Consider the following 17,514-nt stretch of genomic DNA (forward strand, 5'->3'; position numbering starts at 1 on the left):
CAAATGGCTCCATGACTTAAGCCTGGTTATTCAGAGTACTTTCCTGTTTTTTTTTTTTTTAATACAAATTCTGGAATAGAGAAATTTTCCTCCTTCTCTGATGTGTTTTTAAGTTGAAATGGTATAAATCTGAAGCTTGCTTTTATTTATATTTTTGTTTGCTTACTTTTTTATTTATAGTATTCCAAGCTCTCTCACTCTCTCTCAGGGATTTAAAAATTAGAAAAACTAGGATAATAATTTTCAGAATGTCTGGGTGGCTCAGTGGTTGAGCATCTGCCTTTAGCTCAGGGTGCAATCCCAGGGTCTGGGATCAAGTTCCGCATCGGGCAGCTTGCATGGAGCCTGCTTCTCCCTCTGCCTATGTCTCTGCCTCTCTCTCTCTCTCTCTCTCTCTCTCTCTCTCGGTGTGTGTGTCTCATGAATAAATATATAATATCTTTTTTAAAAAGGAGAAAAAAAGAATAATAATTTTCTTCCAATTTATTTCACAAACGGTGAAGAGATGGAATGCATACAGGCCAGCAGCTTCCTGTATAGTCTTCCCTTAAGTTATTTAATATTAGATTTAAATGAGATCTGTTAGTTTTACTTATATGAAATGTTATGAAATAAAATTCCAAATCTATACTGTACATCTTACAGTAAAATATGCATACCGTGTCTCTGATTCTCTAATGATTAAGATAATTCTGGATCAGGTCTGTGGAGAGGCGGGATAATACATAAACATTCAACACAAGGCTTTCGAGGCAGACCTGGGTTCTGGGCAGATCATGGGTAACAAAGAAGAGGGGTAACTTCTTAGCATTTTATTTATGGGCCTGCATGATCTATATCATGTTCACTCAGATTCCATTCACAAGAACTCAGTCATATGGCTGCACCCAACTGTAAAGGAGGTTGGCAAATATGCTCTAGCTTTTGGTCCAGGAAGAAATTAATGTAAGTTTATAAGCAACTATGCTGTTCGTGCCATATACTCATTATTTTTAAGATTTTATTTATTTATTCATGAGAGAGAGAGAGAGAGAGAGAGAGAGAGGCAGAGACACAGATTGAGGGAGAAGCAAGCTCCTCACAGGGATCCTGATGTGGCACTCAATCCTGGGACCCAGGATCACACCTTGAGCCAAAGCCAGATGCTCAACCGCCGAGCCACCCAGGCGTCCTCATGCCATATACTGTTTTCATGATTCTGAAAAAAAGTTGTGAAAGAATGTGCAGAATTATGTAGCCCAATCATTGCTACATAATTGCAGTAATATTTAGGCCATATGACGTGATACAAAGGGCTCAGAACATGGATTCAGAAGACTGTATATTCAATCTTGTCCTTACCACGGACTCACTCTGTTTTGGACAAGTCATTTGATATTTTTCAGCTTCATTTTCCCTATCAGCAAATTGGCGTGTTAATATAGCTATCTTTCCTACACTAGTTTATTGTGGCTAACAAGTTAAGTATATTATCAACTTAGATTCCTGTTCAAATGGAAACTCCTTGCTAGGACACACACACACAACTACACTACTTACACAACCAGAATTCCATGTGTTATACTCTAATTCCTGTTTTCCCATGCTATTTGAATCTTTCCTCTATAAATGGAATAACTTCTTTCAGGGATGCTATGAAACACCTTGCATTTTCCTACTCCCTAGGACCAAAATATTCATTTCCACAGCTAGAGGAATGTAGACTATTCATAGATGAGTCTCTCAACTATTTCCCTCTCTGCTGAAGGGAGATGTTTTAATCAAGATTATGTTCCCTCAGGACTCTTGGGTGGCTCAGGGGTTGAAAAAAAAAAAAAAGATTATGTGCCCTCCCCAGAGGTCAACCTATATACAGTACCTTCCGGGGGGGGGGGGGGGGGGGGTACTTACAATAGGCCCATTTCCTGGCCCATTTCCTGATGATTCCTAAAGCCCATCCCAAATTCAGTGAGCCCCCACTGGGTAGCCTAAGGGCTCTACTGCTGTCCTACTTTTCCCTCTGTCCAATGCTAAGTCTCTCATTCCCCCCACCTCCCCATGCCCACCGATATTGTTCCTGAGAGCACTCCTGAATAAATCTCTTGTTTGCAATCCTGTCTTAGAATCTGCTTCTTAGAACACTTGACCTAACATAGGCTCCTTCTTCCTGCCCTTGACCTTGCTATAGTTTATTCTCAACACTCAGCCAGAGAGATGCTGCTAGAACTAAGTCATTATATTGGTTTCCTAGAGTTACTATAACAAAGTACCACAAAATGCGTGGCTTAAAACCACAGAAATCTGTCACTTTACGGTTCTGCTAGAAGTTAGTTGGAACTAAAGATGTCAGTAGAGCTATGTTCCCTCTGAGTCTCTGAATCGAATCCTTCCTTGCCTCTTCCTAGTTTTGGATGGTGGCTGTCAATCCTTGTCACTCCTCAGTTTGCAGCTTCATTGCTCCAAATTCAGCCAGTGTCATCACATGACATTCTCCCTGTGTCTCTGTCTTCCTATGGTATTTTCCTTTTCTTGTTAAGATAACGATGCTACTGAATTAGGGCCCACCCTAGTGACCTCATCTTAATATGATCATATCTTCAAAGACCCTATTTTCAAATAAGATCATATTCACTGGTACCTGGGGTTACAACATCAACATAACTGTTGAGGGTACACAATTCAACTCCTAACAGTGACCCTGCCTCAAATCCTCCACTTGCTCACTCTATCATTCAAAGTCAACCTGAAGTGGCTACTAAAGCACTATGCAATCTGGTCCCGGAAACCTGCATAGCCTGATCTTCCACTTCTCTCCCCAGAGATCACTTTGCTGCAGCCATAATAGCCTCCTTGTTGCTTCCTCACTTACCAGACACACCTCCATCTCAGGGCTTTGCGTCTGCTTTTCACCTAGAATGTTCTTCACCTAGACATCTCTGCATGGCTCTTTACCTAACCTACTTCTAATTTGTGCATAAATGTTCCTTCTCATTGATGCTTTCTCTAATGCTCGATTTAAGATTACGTACAGCCTTATCCCACACTATCACTTCCCTTTTTATCCTCCACAGAACTTCTCACCTTCTAATATACCATGTGATTTACTTATTCATTGTGTTTATTACAGTCTGCAGTATGACTTCAGTGTTCTCAAGCCACTTTTGCCCTAATGGGCCCCTTCCTACATTAAAAAAAAATATTTAAAATTATATTTTATGGCTGCTTTGCTATAAAGAAAAAATATAATCCAGGATGGATGCGTTATTATAATAGTCACTTTTTTTCTGGTTTTAAAATAAATTAAAATTAAAACATTTTTGTGGGCCCCTTGAAGGATTGTGGGCCTTCAGTACTATTGTAATGGATAACATGGCCCTGGGTTTATAACTGTTTCCCCATCAGAATGTAGACTCTTGGATAATGAGGACTTTTGTCTGTTTTAGTCATTGATAGTCCCCCAGCAAATAAAACAGGGCCTGGCTATAGCAATGCTCAATAAATATTTGCTGAATATACAAGTAGCTAAAAATATCGTTTTGATTTTCCATTAGAATTAGTTTTCCATTCCCTTAGTGAAATAGGTTTGTGTGGCTTAACCTAGAATATACTGATATTTCCACTTCAATACTTAAAACTCCAAGAGTAATTCTTTAAGAGGCCAACCAATCTGTGAACTGACCATAGGACGCCAACCTTCCACAACTCATGGGAAACATGGAAAGCATATGGTAAGTGAGCTGCAGAAATCACTCCTCTGTATCCCTTCTTGGTGCACTGTAAAGTTCTATGCTCTGTCAGGAAGTTATTACAAATATTATGAGAAACATTTTTTTGAACTGAAAAAAACCTTTCTTAAACAATTATAAGAAAAAATTTTGCTAGTACCTTTAAATAAACCATAATATTGAAATATCTTCTAAATAACAAAATAAGTCAGGAAGACGCTTAAAATAATCGTATAAAACTAAACTAGTGTGGTTGCCGTATTACAGAGATTTGTTTTAATGAAAAAAAAAAAAAAACCCTCCATAAAAACTGGTGGGACTCAGGTGGTAGAGCAAGGATAAGAGAATGACTAAATTTGATTTGTATTTATTAGAAAAAGAGAGATCAGATCTTCAATTTGATTTGGGAAAACAGAAGTTAAACTTGCAGGGGTATAAATATTGCTTATTTTGTACTGAAGAATCTTGGTACTTATGAATTTCTTTGTGACCACTAAAACCGTTTTGAGAGGAAATGTTATTTCATGGGAGGCAAAAATCATTTCAGTGCTGCGTACATTTATTAATATGCAGAATATTTAAATTTACAGCTACTGAGGAATTTTCATGGTTATTTCCTTACCATTTCTGGAACTACCATGAAATTTCCCATTTGCTCTACTTTCAGCAGTCTCATGTGTTTGCCTTAGAACTTGACTAATACTCAATATTTAGTTATATATGTCTGTCCTCCTTTAGAGTGTTAGGGAAGCATATGCAATTTATTTTACTAATACACCCAGCATGGTGTTTTTCATACTAAATAGGTATTCAATGAATGAACTGTTGAGTGTGAAATAATTTAAAAACTGTAGACATAGAGTGATGTTCTCTTTTTTTAAAGATTTTATTTATTTATTTATGAGAGACAGAGATAGAAAGACAGAGAAAGAGAGAGAGAGGCAGAGACACAGGCAGGGGGAGAAGCAGGCTCCATGCAGGGAGCCCAACGTGGGACTCCATCCCAGGTCTCCAGGATCACACCCTGGGCTGAAGGCGGCGCTAAACCGCTGAGCCACCCAGGCTGCCCTAAGCCACCCGGGCTGCCCGGTGATGTTCTAAAGGTTGTTTTCATTATATAAATATTTAGAAAATTATCTTTTTTTTTTTTTTTTTTTACTACTTGACATCTATGTATTTCACTTACCTGTTCAAAATATGGAGTCTCAACTGTTTCAAAGCATAGCAGAAGATAGACCCATTATTTGTGCATCTAATACTTGCCTAGAAACTTGCTGGGGACATGATCTCAATAATAACAACAACTTAGAGATATAGGAATTATTTCCTTCATATTATAAATTTAAAAAGACCATGGCTGACTAATTGGCTCAAGGTCAAAGAGCCAATAAGTTAAAAGAGTGAAATTCAGTCCTAAGCCTAATTCCAAAACTTACATTTTTTTCTTCACATGAACAAAAGATCAACTCTACAAAGTAATATGATATTTAGGAATGGAGCAAGCTTTTAAGGCACAATATTGAAAGATAACATAATGAATTTTTATCAAGTAGCTTAAATTTTAATTCAATAGCCACTACATTAAATAAGAATTTTGAATCATAATGATCTGTCAGGGAGCCCTGTATGAAAATAATGAATGCATTGCTAGGGAAAATGTAGACATTTACAGCGACTGATATTGGTCCATGGAATTTTATATCATTTTTACACCTGTGTTTTGTCATGTATGTCCAGGTCAATTGTGAAAATGATTCTACTACTTTTATATTCTTTGTGCTTCTTTACCCTTTGTGATTATTTATTTCTGCCTTATAAGTCTTATAAGTCTCATCTTCACTTGCATTGCTGCTTTTTTTCTCTTATTTCCATGAATTCATTGCTGATCCAAAGTTTCTTTATAGCTTCCTTTTTGTCCTCCTGAAAGAACTTATTACAATACTATCTGTGTGATTCAAAGACACCCCAATGTAGACCCATGCAATGTTTCTTCTCAGATTTCAGAGCTAGGGAAATATCTCTTTCCTGATAATTTGGTTTTCTACCTTATTAGCTATTGAGAGTGATGTATCCTATTATATTTCCTTTTTGCTTTGAATGCCTGAAAGATAAGCATTTGGTTTTGTGCACAATAGCAGTAGTTTCCCCAGACTTCGTTGTCTGGGATGATTATTGTTCCCATCATTACTTGTCTGTTGTCATTGTTTAAATGATGTTACGGTTTTGTCATGTGTGACCTTAATTTGTAAGAAACCTCCCTTTCTTTTTGAAGGTAAGTGAGAAAAAAAGAAAAAGATGGGAAAGAGACTGAAAGAGATAGAAAGAAACAAGAAAAAATTAAGCATTTCATCAGTTTTGCATCAGATCTGGTTCTGCCTTGTTTTCTTGTTTCAGTTAATAATTCCTGTCTTGCTTTGTATGCAACTTGGAATAGCTGGGACAACTGATTGACTCCTTTGTGCCTGACAACATGTGTTCATATCTTATTTCCTCTAGGAATGGAGCACTTCTTTATTTTGACAAAGTTTTTCCACAGCTTGTCTTTTCCCCAGATTGGACACCTCCTTTTGAATGCCAGATCTATGTAGGGGGTCTTGTTACCCTTGGCCAGATAGCCCTGATTCTGAATGTTAGCCTCTCTGTCCATCTGTCTGTTGCTATGTATCTGTATGCACACACACCTGTATGTACACACGTATAATATACACACATATGCATGTTAATGGTATTAAGGAAGTCTAGCAGAAGGTACTGGTGTGTGTTATATTAATGCTAACCACTTGTCTGGGCTGTTGCCGTTATCTCTTGCCATATTTTAGTTGGGTGCCTTTTTCTCTACTATTTTCCTTTCAAGATGCCTTTTACAACATAGAATCTATGTCTACTTTGAGATTCATGCCCATCACTGCCAGCTTTAACACACAGCAGGTATTTCTTTTTTTGTTGGATAATCTGGTTTCATTTTAAATTCTTTTATCTCTCCAAAAAGTTAGAAAGAAACATTGCTTTACAGCCCTTTAGTTCAGTTTGGAATTTGATGCTATGTTGTTGATAGATTAGGTCAGCCTGCATGCATGTACATATATAAATGTTTGTATGTATATATTTATTTTCTGTCTTAGCCAGTAAAAAGGACATTTCCTCTCTACAAATTAGCTGTGCCACTAACACATTGTCCTTCTCCAATTCATCAGAACCTTAGGGGTCTCTACTATAAACAAGCACTATCCTAGCTACATAGTAACAGAAATGAATAAGACATGAAGTCTTCTTTATGGAGTTATAGTCTATGCTGGAGACAAAAATAACTGTAATATAAGCAGACAGAGATATGGATCCTGACAGTGATTCAAATTTTGTGACTGAAATGTCTCCTAGCGGCACACTTCTGGGGTAGACCAGGAACTTGTATGAGTTTCAGAGCACAGACTGTCACTGTGACCTTTTTTTCCCTTCTTGGTGGTGGTGGTGGTGATAGTGGATTATAATAGGAATAATCTTGAATTCAAACACATGTAGTCTGTTATGCGAACCTGAATAAGTTACTTAGCTTCTCTATAGCTTATTTACTTGTTAATAGTATGTAGTCATCTGTACTTATTAAGTGAATGAATGTATTTATGAATGTATTTATTCACTGACACCAAGCTAGGGGATACATTGGTGTATAAGACAGACAAGTTTCTGTTTTAGGAAGATTACATTTTAAAAAACAGCCATAGTGGCCAAACTATAGTAATGTAGAGTTACATATATAATATATAGTATAGTATAGCAATATTTTATGTATTATTTCATATTTGAATGATTATTTAATTCAATATATTCTATATATTTATTTATATGTGTAGGTAATAAAAAGTGAACTTTTTCTTGCATTGCCCAGAAACCAAGGTGGCAAAGATCTTATAATCACAAAGTGTTACATGTATCATATGTATTTAATGTTTTATCTCAAGGTACAGAATACAGTGTAGTAAATGCATTTGGCAACTTTCACTTGATGCACAGATGTCACAGTTATTATAAAATGCTGCTTGATTTGACATTTCACTAATTCTTGAATCTGGCAGTTGAGATGAATACCAGAGTTCCTAATATGCTATGTCCTAGGTTTTAAATCACCTTCTGGCTTCTCTATTATTCTCTGAACTTAATAAAGACATTATGTCCATGTGTTTTCCAGATCTCATAAAGCGTGAGGAGATGTAACCTAAGGTGCTGGAGGAAGGAGTCAGTATATACCTCAGAGTGGCCCTTTCATCCTGATCACACAGCATGGGACGTTAACACAGATCTATGCTCTTCTTCAGCAGCTGGACCCAGGGTAACTTCTAAGAAATGCTGACCTCTGGACCAACTTTATGCAGAGATGAAAGAAATGTGTATGTGTTTTAAAAGCGGTGATTAAAGATTTGTCAGACTTTCTACTATTCTTTCATCATTTATCCAAACCTATGAGTGTGACAAAGTGTGCAATTAGAAGGCTTTTGTTAAAAAGTAATCACATGAAATATGCGTAATGATGTGTTAAGAAGTTTCCAAAAAATGGTGTATTAAGAAGTTTCAAAGTGGTAACTTTTAGATCATTTCGCTCAGTGAAAAAAAAGGATGTTTCTGAACGTAGGTATATTGGGCCTCAGTTTGCTTCTCTGTAACACAGGGGCAATAATAGAAGGTCCTTGTGAAAATTTAAAAAGTTAATATATATGAGGGGCTTAGAAAAATAGTTGACAATAGAAAGCGCACTCTCTCTCTATCTGCTATTATTCCTAAACTGTTTATAACCAGAGTACCTAAGAAATCATAAAATGCTCATGATAGATCTCAGGTTTATATGATTACAGATGATTTTTATATTCCTTTCTTACCTATCTGTATTTTCTAAATTTTCTGTGAACTATCTGAATTTTACTAATAAAATAGCAATATTATTAAAAAGTAGTTTTGAAAGTTAGTGGAAAAAATAATCCCGTAGGACATATTAGATGTATCATCATGGAGAGGGATAAAGGGATAGCAAACCACAATTTGAATATTCTATAAACTAAAAGGGCAAAATAAAAGAAAGGAAAATGCCTGATTTAGTAGTTCTGTGCTTTTGGAGGTGAGGGGCAGGAACTGAACCTAGCCAAATGGAAAGTGGAAGAAGAAATCCAAGTAAACCTGTTTTGCTGCTTCTTTTTCCACTAGTGAGTTAGTCTACATCAGAATCCCAGTTCTTGAAAGAATGATGTCCTTACTATTTCATTACTTATCTATTGCTGTAAACAAATTACCCCAAAACATAGAGACTAAAAACAACACATATTTGTTATCTCACAGTTCCTGTGGGTCAGGAATCCAGGCTCAGGCTCTCCAGGTCATCTGTCTCACACTCTGTCGTTGGGACACAATAATAGTATTAACCACAGCTGAAGGTCATCCAAAGGCTTGAGTGGGGTAGACCTTCCTCCAACCTTACTCAAATGACTATTGGCAGGACTCAGGTCCTTGCTGAATGTGGACTGGAGGATATCGCTTCCTTACCATTAGTGCCTTTCCATAGGACCCTTACAGGATGGCCATTCCCCGCCTCCACTTGAAAAAAGGATCGTGGGCAAGCACAAAAAGCAAAGGAGAGAAGGAAAGAGGGAGAGAGAGAAAATGGAGTCTTAGTCGTTTGGTAAACTAATCTCAGAAGTGATCTCGTTTCATTTTTTCCATATTGTTTGTTAGGAGAAAGTCACTGTGTCTTAGTGGGGATCACACAAGGATATGAGGGGATTACACAACGATATGAATACTAACAAGTGAGATCAATGGGGACATTGTAGAGACTGCCCACCACAGACGGCCTGAAGGATGCTTGTTAAGCTACATTTATTGATCCTAAGCACATACATTTTCCTTATTCTGTTGGTTTCTGTGATAGTTACATTTAACAAGATATGAAGTTAAGTTAATCAAATTATAGAGTTGGATGAAAGGATCTTAGAGAGCATTCATTCCGTGACCATGCTCCCTATTTTGAAGATATACAGTCTCAGACAAGAGAAAGGTAAATAACTTCACCTAAGTCATTACTGCTGGTTACTAATTACCTACAATGAACCATTGTATGTTTCTTGATTTATGGTTTATTAAGAAATTGAGAAAGATACTATACAAGTAACATTAATTTTATATGGAAACTGTTAAGCCACTGAAATTTTGGCATTTATCTCTTAGGCAGTTTGTGTTACTAGAACTAATACACAAATTACCATTAGAAGTGAGTAAGAGCTATAATAGCAACAACAACAAAACATATATCTTGGCTTAGTAAGAAGTCAATGGATGGCAAGAAAATTTGTATCAGAGGCTAGAAAGATTGAGACCCAAGATATACAGTGGCAAAATATTTAGCAATACCAGCTGCAAAATCCTGGTGGGCAAACTATGTGCATGTCAAATCTTCATCAGTTAGAGCCCCTGAATAAATGAATGAGTGCGCAAAACCTCTGCCACACATATTGTATTTTAAGTGAATGAAAAATGAAATTCCATTTTGTTAAGCCATTAAAAAATTTAGGTTCAGCTAGTGCCACCTGAATTAACATAGTCTTTTAAAGTGTAAACATCAATCTGTTATTTTGGTCTTAATTATGTTATTCACCATGACTTTCTTTCTGCTAACTACCTGAATTTTGCAATGTTTCTATCCAAAATGATTTTAAATACACTTGAGATTTGAAATAAAGGGTACTATTAAGCGCTTGCTTTTGGCCAGGTACCGTGCTAAAATATTTAAATTATCTGACTGATGCTTTAGAGTGTGACCCATGGCAGATATACAGTTCTTATTCCCACTGTACAGATGGGAAAATTAAGGTTAAGAGAGCTTAAATAATTTGTTAAAGTTATAGCTGGTATTTGAAAATAATCAGTAATTTAGGACTGTAGCCCGGGATAAAGATGAGATTGATGATACTCAAACTGGTGAATATGAGTAATATAGTTTAGAAAGAGTTTGTTATATGGGAGAGAAATAAAACAAAATGAAAAAATAAGGAGAAGATAAGAGAAAAGAGCCTGCTGCAGTACTTGAGAAATAGCTAACTTTAGAGCATTTGTAGAGTAAAAGCAGCTGTCGAGTGAAAGTTGATCAGCAAGTCTGAAAGGTAGGAGGAAAAATAGAAGAGTATGCTTTCATGAAAAAATGAAAGTGGATGTTTCAAAGAGGGAGTAATCAAGGGTGTTAAGTGTTGCAGAGAAAATAAAGAAAAGGACCAAATGACAAGATTCCTTTAGAATCATCAGTGAAAACATGACCTCAGCAAAAGAAGTATAAGCAATGGAGGTGAATCACATTTGTAGTGTAATGACCTCTAAGTGGAGGTGAAGAAATGAAGACTGTAAGTAGAGATAACATTTTGAAGAAGCTTGACTGTGGAGGGAAGAGAAGTATAAGGTAGTAGTTGGGGTGGACTGCGGTGTTGAATTTTGTTTTTTTTGGGGGGGGGGCACAGGGAGAGTATGTTGGGGAATAATAGTAGGGAAGGAGAGGTTGGTAATGTAGAATAGAGAACAGGTAATTGAGCAAATATCTGGGTCTTCTGAAAAACCCAAAAGAATGGAATCCAATATGTGGGACAAATATTTATATTTTAATTTGAGGAAAGTGAAAAAGAACTGAAAGTGATGCAAGTAAGTAAGTAGAATTATTTTAGGTAGGGAAGTTAAGAAAATTCTTTGCTGGTGTGTTCCATTTTCTCTCCAAAGAAGAATGTAGTCAGCGGGCTGAGAATGAAGATAGTTGAAGGTTTGAAGAGAGTAGTCATGATTATAAATATCTTCAAAAACTGTAAAGAGGGGGGCAGCTCAGGTGGCTCAGCGGTTTAGTGCCGCCTTCAGCAGAGTGTGATCCTGGAGACCCAGGATCGAGTCCCATGTCGGGCTCTCTGCGTGGAGCCTGCTTCTCCTTCTGCCTGTGTCTCTGCCTCTCTCTCTGTTTCTCTCTCGAATAAATAAATAAGATCTAAAAAAAAAACAAAAAACAAAACAAAACAAACAAAAAACAAAACAAAAAACTGGAAAGAGAGCTGCTAATAAAATGCAGACCTAATAATACAGGTCTGTAGCTTGGAGGACCCAAATGAAAGCCAAACACATAGAAATCAAAAGCACTAGAGTTTTGCATACTCTTTAATCTACTGTGTTTGGATTAGAAATTTATCCTAAATAAATAATTATAGATGTACCCAAGATATAACAATGAGACTATCCATGACAGAATTGAGGATAGTGAAAAACTGAAACTAACTTAAGTGCCTATTGGTAAAATTACGGTACGTTTGTAAGTAGAATATCATGAAGCCATTAAAAATTGTGTTTTAGAATACTTAATGGCCTAGAAATATGTTTATAACATGTCTAATGAAAAAGGCTGTAGAAAATAACATGCAGTATGATTCCTTTTTTATAAAAATGAAAGTACTTACTAATGTATATAAAAATGACACATTCTTAAAAGAGGTGACTTCTACATGATGGGATTACATGTGACTTATATTTCCATTTGTTCTTTTCTATATTTATACTTCTCATAAGCATTCATAGTATTTATCATTAAAAATATCTTATTTTTTGTAGGATTTATTAAAGGTTTACTGATAATCTAAAATATGATTCATGACATAGTACAGATACTCTAAACCATTGTTCTGGGGAATATTATTATTCCTGTGCTATTCATAGGTGCCTATATATAGAGGGAAAATGCTCTCATGGGTTTGGAAAATCTTGTTTTAATAAAATTTCACAGGTATGACATAATGGTAAGTGTATAAAACTTCTAATATACAAATTTTCATTGGGAAAATTTTCTTTGCCAATGTCAATTTTAATTGACACCAAACCCTTTTTTGCATGAAATGTACACCATCATTCCTTAAAACTAGTATTTCTTATACTACTTCAATAAATATTATGTTAGCATAAGGGTCCTTAAGACAAAAGATGGAGGATCCCTGGGTGGCTCAGTGGTTTAGCGCCTGCCTTTGGCTCAGGGCATGATCCTGGGGTCCCGGGATCAAGTCCCACATCAGGCTCCCTGTGTAGAGCCTGCTTCTCCTTCTGCCTGTGTCTCTGCCTCTCTCTCTCTCTCTCTCTCTCTCTCTCTCTCTCATGAATAATAATAATAAAAAAAGACAAAGATGGCCTCTGGTGTAAGTGCCTTATTGTCCTGACACTGATAAGCAAGAGCAGGTATATGAAATTTTCTGGGCTGATAAAGATTGTCAGTTTTTAGAAATCTATCTTCAAGAGTGTACTACTACTCAATGTATAGAGTTTGGTTTTTCTCACTTCAGAGTTATCATTTTTTAGGTGACAGAACTTTTTACTGCTTGAGAGATGCAACTGTTGTTACTTTTAACCAATTTAAATCAATGAAACTATGTGACTGAACAGTGCTCATAAAAATAGTTTCTAAGAGATAAGCCAACCAGTGCTATAGAAAAGAAAAAAAGATATATAAAATGTGCTGACATAAAGCTTTATAATCTGAGCTTTTTCTTTAATGGCTTCTGTCTTCATAGCATTAATAAGAACAAAATGAAGGCTTAATTATAAGTTTTATCTTTCAAATTTATTTCAAGATGCTTTATCTTGAACCCGTGGAGGTATATTTAGTCTCCTACTTATTCAAGTATATTTACCCTCCTTCTACTTATTCCAGTATTCAACTCATAGCCTACTTCTTATATTTTAAGCGAGCACATGCCAAAAATCTATATAATCACTAAGTAATGAGGGAATCAGTGAGGTGTTACTACTAGCTTGCACAAGAATCCAAAGAGCAGCAATCTATATAGATCTATGGTGAATGTTCAAATAAATTTGCTTAATACACATCAATATCTACAGTACAGTAATCCACTAAACACAATTTGTGCTTCTGTGGTCAAGTGTCATTCACACTACAATTGACTCTTGAACAATGTAGGAGTTAAGGATGCTGACCTTTCATGCAGCCAAAAATCCATAAATAACTTTTGACTACCCCAAAACTTAACTACTAATAGCCCACTATTGACCAGAAGCCTTACTGGTAACATAAACAGTAAACAAACACATATTTTATATGTTAGACATGTCTCCACGTTTACAATAAAGTAAGCTAGAAAAAAAAGAAAATCTTATTAAAAATCACAAGGAAGAGAAAATAAATTTATAGTATTGTACCGTATTTATTTTTTAAAAATCTTTGTGTAATTGGACTCATGAAGTTCAAACCCAGGTTGCTCAGGAGTCAACTGTATTTTGATTTTCTACAATTTACAAAATTATAAAATAGGTCAAAGACAGTGAAAAGTTGCACACCCCATAGAATCAGATAACCTAGAAGCACATGCTCTACACAATACATAGTTTTCTATTAATGCCATCTAGTAATCTTTTTGGTACTTTTCAAAGTCTTTCATAATTTTCCCTGATGGTCTTTCCTTACCTTAAAATTGTGATTATCACAAAGATTTTCTTGATTACAAAATAAGGCTAGTCTCATTAGTTTTGACATTATTATTTACATATGTACAGTAAAAAGTATTATTTTACCATATAGGCCTTCTTAAACTTTTTGCAAATGAAAAGCCATATAGGGATCCCTGGGTGGTGCAGCGGTTTAGCGCCTGCCTTTGGCCCGGGGCGCGATCCTGGAGACCCGGAATCGAATCCCACATCGGGCTCCCGGTGCATGGAGCCTGCTTCTCCCTCTGCCTGTGTCTCTGCCTCTCTCTCTCTCTCTGTGACTATCGCAAATAAATAAATTAAAAAAAAAAGCCATATAATATTTAACAATTACAAACACTGCAAAGTGAACTTGGTTTTGGAAGTTTTCATAAGTAAGCTAAGATTTGACTTTTGAAAGCTTTTATTTTACTATCCCGAGGTGAGGAAATGAAGCCCAAAATATTCCCTCCACTATATTTTACCTGAAGTAGCTCTAAATCTGGGTGATTTTTTTCTCTCTTCTCAGAGTGCTCCAGATTTTCTAATTTTCTTGACCTACTGGGAAGTGGCCTTCCTTACTACCAGTGAGGCTGGCCCTTGCAAACCAGGTATGATGCAGTGTCCCAAAAAGGGTTTTGTATGGATTGTCCTCATAATAAAGCTAGCCTTTGTTTCTCAAAGACAGCTTGTCTGTCTAATTAAATAAGCATTGTTCTCAAATATGCCACTCAAGATAAGACCACAGTTATGGTTTTTTTTAAATTTTTTTAATTTATGATAGTCACAGAGAGAGAGAGAGAGAGAGAGAGAGAGAGGCAGACACACAGGCAGAGGGAGAAGCAGGCTCCATGCACCAGGAGCCCGACGTGGGATTCGATCCCGGGTCTCCAGAATTGCGCCCTGGGCCAAAGGCAGGCACTAAACCACTGCGCCACCCAGGAATCCCAGGACCACTGTTATGTAATCATTTTGTTCTTTAAATCTGGTAAAAGGAAAGACTTTCTGATCAAACCTATGTAAATAACTCTATCTCCATAAAAAGTAAAGAGAAGTAATAAGAGTTTCTGAATTTGGTGATCAATGAGAATTAGGTATCATTTGAAATATTTCATTTCAATTTACAAAAGTAAGTTTTACTCAGTTGTTCTGGGTTTCAGATAGCTTAACAAATAGAAAAATAACTTTCTCATATATTCATGAAAAACAACAATATTCTCCACCTAAAATCACATAAAAATTCCCCTAATCAACTCAGATAGCCCCAGAAATCCTGACTTAGTCCACTGGTACAGTCTGACAGTGGTCTAAACAATGACAGTTCAAAAGTGTAGATCCAACATTCTCTTCTTTGATGTGTCAATAGTTTTAAGTACCTTGTTTAGTCCTTTTCCACAAGGTTTTGAGACTGTCCTTTTCTTTTGAAGGAGACTGATCTTTCTTTTGTTTTTAAAGACGTCACTGACAGGTTTAAAAAATGACCTATTTTATTATTTTTATTTAAATTCAATCTGCCAATATATATTACAACACCCAGTTTTCATCCCATCAAGTGACCTCCTTAATGCCTGTCACCCATCTACCCCCAGCCCCACCCACCTCCCCTTCTGCAACCTTTTGTTTGTTTCCCGGAGTTAGGAGTCTCTCATGGTTTGTCTTCCTCTCTCATTTTTTCCCACTCAGTTCCCCGCCCCCTTCCCTTATGGTCCCTTTCACTATTTCTTATATTCCATGTATGAGTGAAACTCTATGAGAATTGTCTTCCTCTGATTGACTTACTTCACTCAGCATGATATCCTCCAGTTCTATCCACATTGAAGCAAATGGTGGGTATTCATCTTTTCTGATGGCTGAGTAAAATTCCATTGTGTGTATATATACACACACACATATTCTTTATCCATCCATTTGTGGAAGGACATCATGGCTCCTTCCACTGTTCGGCTATTGTGGACATTGCTGCTATGAATATTAGGGTGCAGGTGTCACATTATTTCACTACATCTGTATCTTCGGGGTAACTACTCAGTAGAGCAATTGCTGAGTCATAGGGTAGCTCTATTTTTAACTTCTTAAGGCGCCTCCATGCTGTTTTCCAGAGTGGTTGTACCAGCTTGCATTCCCAACAACAGTACAAGAGGGTTGTCCTTTCTTCACATCCTCTCCAACACTTGTTGTTTCCTGTCTTGTTAATTTTAGCCATTCTCACTTGTGTGAGCTGGTATTTCATCACTTCCCTGATGACGAGTGATATGGAGCAATTTTTCGTGTGTTTGTTGGCCATATGTAGGTCTTCTTTGGAGAAATGTCTTTTCATGTCTTCTGCACATTTCTTGATTGGATTGTTTGTTTTTTGGGTGTTGAGTTTGAGAAGTTCTTAATAGATCTTGGATACTAGCCCTTTATCTGATGGGTCATTTGCAAATATCTTCTCCCATTCTGTAGGTTGTCTTTTAGTTTTGTTGCCTGTTTCCTTCGCTGTGCAGATGCTTTTCATCTTGATGAAGTCCCAATAGTTTGTTATTGCTTTTGTTTCCCTTGAAAAATGGTCTGTTTTTTATAGAAGAAAAAAATCTTGAGGTACAACATATAATGAGACTGAACCATAATATATATAATAAGAGTATACAAAAAAAAAAAAAAAAGGACCTTTAACATCTGCACTTTTATACATCTGTTGGGATCACTGTTTGAGAACTACTGGCCTATAAGATGGTATACTCAAGTGAAAGAAGTAAGGTGGTGGCCTATGAACATTCTAAGTAATAACTGAAATTATGAGTGTTAAGGTTTTATTGTTATTGACTAATATTATTAGAAAAAGTATTACCAGGACTCTGAAAAAATATATAGAAATACAGGAAAACTTGAAAACACTATTTTACAAGAGTTTTGATCAAGGTTTTCCCTAAGGTGTAAACATCATTGAAAGAAAACGCATTAAGAAATACCCAAAGACTTCTTATCAAGTGTGAAATCTCTGGAATATTTAATTAATAACATTTGAACACAATCAATTTAACCCAAGGAAGGCTGAGTGTCTCTTCTGATTTGGCAATTCTTCCTATGCAACTATCAAACAAATGTAATCAGATATTTCTAGCATCTTTTTTAAAGAAGTGAAGGAACAAATATTGGTGGTTTTCCAGGCACCCTCTGATATAGTTTGATAGTTTTAGATATAAAAATATCCTGAAATTTTAATCTTATTTTTAATATTTAGAATCTGATTTTTGATAGGTAGAAATAAAAAAAAATTTCAGGAGACATTTGAACATTTGGTTTAGATAGGATCATGGGTACCTGAGAAGTAGTACTTAGGCTAAGTATTTAATTAAAG

General features: G+C 36.2%; 1 long non-coding RNA gene across 1 annotated transcript; it reads left to right on the forward strand.

The window, feature by feature from the left end:
• Positions 1 to 1,155: 1,155 nt before the first annotated feature.
• Positions 1,156 to 8,132, forward strand: LOC140597881 (uncharacterized). Its single transcript, XR_011999876.1, has 2 exons — positions 1,156 to 4,807; positions 7,891 to 8,132. It is a non-coding gene; the product is annotated as an uncharacterized lncRNA (long non-coding RNA).
• Positions 8,133 to 17,514: the final 9,382 nt, after the last annotated feature.

The sequence above is a fragment of the Vulpes vulpes genome, chromosome 2, assembly GCF_048418805.1.
Source record: "Vulpes vulpes isolate BD-2025 chromosome 2, VulVul3, whole genome shotgun sequence".
Classification (NCBI taxonomy): Eukaryota; Metazoa; Chordata; class Mammalia; order Carnivora; family Canidae; genus Vulpes; species Vulpes vulpes.